Source organism: Ahaetulla prasina, chromosome 4 (genome assembly GCF_028640845.1).
Source record: "Ahaetulla prasina isolate Xishuangbanna chromosome 4, ASM2864084v1, whole genome shotgun sequence".
NCBI classification, from domain to species: domain Eukaryota; kingdom Metazoa; phylum Chordata; class Lepidosauria; order Squamata; family Colubridae; genus Ahaetulla; species Ahaetulla prasina.
This window is the reverse complement of record NC_080542.1, coordinates 52223415-52229572: the sequence shown is the minus strand read 5'-3', so window position 1 is coordinate 52229572 and position 6158 is coordinate 52223415.

The following is a 6158-nucleotide window of genomic DNA, read 5'->3' as shown; positions in this document are numbered from 1 at the left end:
CTGATATACCTGTCTCTACACTGAATCTGCTGAAAGAAAACATGAGTGCATTTCTTCTTGTTAGCCACCTGATGGTAATCTGGAGTATTTTGCACATGGTTGCACAACAATCATGTGCCTCTTTTAGCATATTAATAATGCCTTGCTATCTTGAAGCTCATCCCAACATTCCCTTAACCATGGCATGAATATGTTCCAGCCATTTTTATCTGACATATCTCTGTGATGTTGCCTGAGTCTTATCTTCAACTAATACCTAAAATAGGTTAAAATTGTTGTTAGCTGTTGCAATTCTAATGCAAGTTTTCCCTGTTTTCTCAACATAATTTTTGTTATTGAAATTATTTAGCATGCTTAATCAATTCATTGAAACCGGCCCAGACTTCATTAAAAATACAGTATGTACCTTAATACAAGTTAAAATACAGAATGCATGATAAAAAGAGGCTTGTAATTGTGCATAGCCTACTTTATTGTCAAAATTTTTTGAGTCTATACAATTTGCAACACCGAGAGTTGATATCTTTATTTGAAGAAAGAATTCATTGCCAAAAGAAGCTGTACATAGAATTCTTCTGTCTGACCTGGAAATGGGTAAAGATGTTTCCATAACTTACCATAAGTTTTAGGTAGAAATGATAGTAGAGAATAATCCAATGCCACAGTGTTTACATTTATATAGAGAACGAGTCTTTTTAGCACATCAGATTTCACAGAATTTTCTCTCAAACACTGCTGATGGCAAGATATCAAACTGTGATAATCTCTCTATGATCTCTGAAGTTTGTTATTTTTAAGAGTAAAAGGAGAATCTGACGGGATATGATGTACTAGATCTTAGGCTGAAAGCTTGTTTAATCAATGTAGAGCTATTCTTGTTTTGGTTGTTATAAATCCTGCTTCCACCAACAAAAACATTCTATAGCTGAACCTTTTGCGTTTTATTATCTGGGGAAGGAGTTCTAATTTTGCCTCCGTATATGCCTTTGTACCATATCAATAAGATAGTTCTGGGTGCTGTGAGTCCCATCCAGGAAAAAGCTTGTTCACATTGCTTCTGCTCCTGTGACTGTAATTGAGCTACTTCAGGACATTAGCTTTGTACTCTTTCCTTCATCCTTCTCTGAGATTCTCATCCTGATTTATCCAATCCTGCCCATTAAGAAGACTGATTGGTGGCTGGTTTTCACACAAAGCAGGTGTCACTCATGGGAGGGGTGACGAATCCAGGAGAATTCACCAACTGGTTTCCTTAATTGGTCCCACATTAAAACTGGAGTAGTATTATGGAGTTCAACAGGGCAATGCAACTTATTTTAGCATATTTTTCTGCATTGCAGCATGGCATAACAGACATCGCCTATGTCTTCAAACTAACATAGCTCCTTTTGAGAGCACATCTTCCTTGACACACATCCTTGAGTGTGCATCTGCTCACACTGTTAGTCCTGGGATCTTCTACAGTAAATTTTGAGCCTACTATTTCTATAGAGAAAGAAGAAGATTTCTTGATATGAGTACACACTGCAAACTGACATAGAGCAAAAAACGAAAATATCAGCTTTTATAGCCGAGGCCTAGTCTGTTCTCCTACTATTTTATCTACCACATTATTACTGCTTGCAAAACTAAGATGTATTATTTTCAACCCTGCCCAGTTACAAGTACTTTAGAAGCCTGGACTTCTAAATGTGACGTACATGATTGTTCCATCAGATTATCTAAACTGCTCAAATGCAATTTAAAGTGACATGGGTGAAGTTGTTGCATATCCTGCCTATAATAGTGTCCTTATGTGGTACATATGCTCTGCCTTACAGTTTATTTTTACAGATGTCATTAAGATTGCACTGCTGGAATCCAACATTACTTCATTTATGTCAGATAATTCTAAAACACCCCAAGTAAGCATGCTGCTCACGAAGTAGTTGAATATAATTGTTATCCTATCTTTTCCAAGAGACCTAATGATGATAGCTATTTCTGTCTAGAATTCAACAAATAAAAGAACATCAACCTGTTCTTAATTGGAAACATAAACATTAATAAATTATTTTAAGACCAGGTAAGAGGCAACTGGTGAGACTATGACGACTTTTAAAAAAAAAATAATAGAAGTTACTAAGCAGGTTCCTCAGGAATTTGTTATGAGACCCATCTTATACAATATTTTAATTAATGGTCCTGGCATCAAAGACTGGAGCATGTTAATGAAATTTCTTGCTGCCACAAAGCTGGCACATACCAGAAGATCCTTATACTGCTATACAGGAGGAACTGGATAACCTTCTAGACTTCTCTACCGGAAATGAAATTGAGCGAAACTAGCGTGACAAAAAGAGAGATAATATAACAATAGCAATAGCATCTAGACTTATATATCATTTCACAGTGCTTTACAGCCCTCTCTGAGCAGTTTACAGAGTCGGCATAGTGCTCCCCAACAATCTGATTGTCCTCATTTTACTGACCTTGCAAAGATGGGAGGCTGAGTCAACTTTGAGCAGGCCAGGATTGAAAGAATTGAACTCCTAGTAGTGGGAGCAGAGTTAGGCTGCAATATTGCATTCTAATCACTGCACCATTAGGGGTCTTTGTGTGTGTGTGTATGTGTGTGTGTGTGTGTGTGTGTGTGTGTATGCATGAAAATTCCAGTATTATTGTATTAAAATGTTGTGGAGTGGAGGACGGGAAATGAGAATTCATTGTTGAAGTCTGTCATGTCATGTCATGTCATGTGATTCGTTGGGAAAGAAAATTAATATTACTGTAAATTATGTTGGGCAAAGAATTACCAGCAGTATTAGTAATATTATTTTAATCCCATGGGAGCTGTTTTATTCATTGTTGCTTCATAATTATATAACTCTTATATAAAATATGGAATAAAGTGTCTTAAATAAATAAAAAATAAAGCAGAAAAGAGAGAAGGTTAAGAGCTTTTTCTTAGCAGAAGAACAAAGAAAGAAACGTTTTGATTCATAGGGACTTCAGTAGGATGAACAACAGAGAAAGAGAAAATCCACTAAATGAAATAGGAGGAGAAGTTCAGAGCATTTTCAGGACCAGTGACCTATTGTGGATGCGTGAGACTCTCACATTTCACTTCATCGAGGCACTGTAAACCACTTCACAGCCGTAACTCACAGCCAGTAAATGACCAGAAGCCTCTTCTGAGAACTAGCTAGTCAGGGAACAACTCTAAAAAAATGGAACCAAAGTAATGTATCCCTTTCCCTTTAAAAAGTGAGGAGGATGCATTTGGGTCACAAATAAAGCATCAAAGGAATGTTTCACAGAAATATTTCATGAAGTGAAGGAACATTTCAAAGCTTTGCTTTGTGCAAGCAAAGCAAATAATTATACCATTGGAAGAAACCATTTGGGCTGCTTGGGGCAACCTGCCACTAAGACAACCGAGATTGATGTCTGTTCAACCTTGGCTTAAACGCATCCAGTGAGGAGGACTAACCAACTACCTCAGGAATTGGTTCCATTGTAAATTGCTCTTACTTATTGGTGGTCTTTGTTGATGATCAGTTTAAATTAGACGAATTTGTCTTCCTCTAACTTAAAAGTATATTCCATGTTCACCATCTGGGGACAACTGATAATAATCTTAATCTTTTTGCTACATGACACACTTTCAAATCATTTTATATCTCCTCAATAATCCTTTCCATGTTTTCTCAGCCTTTCCTCATAAAACCTAATGTTTATCTCAAGGGACTTCTCTTTGCACCTATTCAAGATTTTTCTGAATCTTTCTGAAATGGTACAGTCAAGAACCGTGAATAATAGAGTGTATGAACTGAAGCATGAGTTATTATTTACTGTGTTTTAGAAACTATACTTCTAATAATGTATTCAAGACTGTCATTAACATCCATATCATACTACTGGTTTAGATTCAGCATTGGATCAACTTTAGCCTGAAAATAGTATTTCTCATCTTAAGATTGATTTGATTTTATTCTTCGAGATGAAAAACTTTACATTTGTTAAAATTCATTATGTTATTTTTAGAATATGCTGCTAACATATTAACCAAGATCATTTTGAATTAGCTATCCAGTTCTAAGCCACTAGTTCTAAGCCACCTGTAGATTTGATAAGCTTTTATTCTTTTATCTTCTAATAATTAATGACAATGCTGAAGAATATTGAGCTAAAGACTGAACTATATGTTATCACATTTTGATACCTCACTCCAATCTGATGGGGAATCATTAAAATTCATGAGTATGGATTTGAATATCAATTACAAAGACTATCACAGAGCCATTCAGTTGACATCTGTCTAGTTAATTTGCTTATCGGAATGCCACATTGGAAGCTCATAAGCTCATCGGAATGCCACTTTCTCAAGTGTTTATAGAAGTCAAATTTGGTACTTCCATAGCATTCAACAAATATATTATGGAAACTGAAAAAGAAAAATGAAACAAGATTAGAAACAACATGAAGTAAGATGTATTGTCAGCAAACCTATTCTTTCTATAATTACTTCATTGATTTCAAAATATCTGGATCAATACAATTATGTTTGCTCTCAAAACTTTCCAGATAGCAATATAAAACTGATTGATCAGTACTTCAAGCTTTTCCTTTCAGAAAATAAGGACATTTGGCCTCCTTGGATTATCTAGCGTTTCACCTGTTCTGCATGATTTTTCACCCTTTCTGAAGAACGGATTAAAAATAAGACCATCAATGTCCATTCACCATCTGAAAAATCAATTTTTTTCAGCAAAATGGCTATTTCATAGAACATAGAATAATAGGGTTTGAGGGGACCTTGGAAGCAGAATCTCAAGCAGGAGACCTTACAGTATTCTGGACAAATGGTTGTCCTTGAAAACCTCCAGTGATGGAACACACACAACTTCCAATGTTTCTTTAAATTTCTTCCACTCATTACATCTTATTCTGCCCTCAAGTACTTTGGGGAATAGTACTTTCTCTGTGACATCCCTTCAAGTACTAGAAGACTGCCATCATAATATTTGGTGTTTCTCTTGTTAAACTAGACATATCTAGTTCCCTCAATTGTCCATTGTATGGACAATTAGCCTCCAATCCACTAATCATATTTGTTGCTTTTCTCTGCACGCTTTCTAAGGTGTCATCATTTTTTTTAACATTGTGGTAACCATAACTGGATCCATTATTCTGAATGTTTCACTAGTGTAATATAAAGTATCAGTAGTACTACCACTTCATTTCACTATCGCTCTGTTGATGCAACCTAGGACTGCATTAGCTTTTTTGGCAGCTGCAGTACACTGCTGGCTCATACTTAAGTGGAGGTCTATTAGACATCTAGATTTCTCTACAGTTATTACTGTTGATTCAAATACCTTACTTTTCTCACCTTTGAACTGCATCTTGTTGGATAGGGCCCAATGCTCAAATCTGTCAAGATTCTTCAGAATGTTAAAGTCTATCATCTAAAGTGTTAGCTATTCCCCCACCCACCCCCATATTGATGTTGTCTGCAAATTTGGTGATTTCCCCTTCTATCCTCTCATCTAGATCATTTATGAAGTTGTTGAAGACTACTGGGCCTAAGATAGAGGTACCCCACTGCATGCTTCCCTCCATGCGGATGACATTCCATTGAGGACAACATGCTGAGTGCAGGTGGTCAACACACCACAAATTATCTGATGGTGGTACTGTCTATTCCACCTTGTCCTATCTTACCAAGAAGTAGGCTGTGGTCTACTTTGTCAAATGCTTTATTGAAGTCCCTTATTAAACCTCTAAATGCTACTGATGGAAATACTTTAATTAAGAATGAAAGGTAACCTAGGGAGAGGGGAAATTTATTGTGGCTGATTTGATGAGAGGAGATAAAAATCTTTCTGGAATGAAAAAATTACTGAGATGGGGAAAAAAACTCATTCAGCTCCTTATTTTAAGATGAAACTGAAAGTGATGGGACTAATTACTTCTGTTTTTGTTTTTCTCAAAGAGAATCTTTCTTCCCACATTCTTATGAAATAAAAGTACATTTTTTATGAAATGTAGGAAATAGTTGCTTAGAAGTAAAGGTCCACTGGGCCAATATTCATTTCTTATGGGAGCCAAGCAGCCTAATCTTCTCCTTTGATCCTGTGTTGCATTTCCCCAGGCATTTATTTATGGAATGTCTT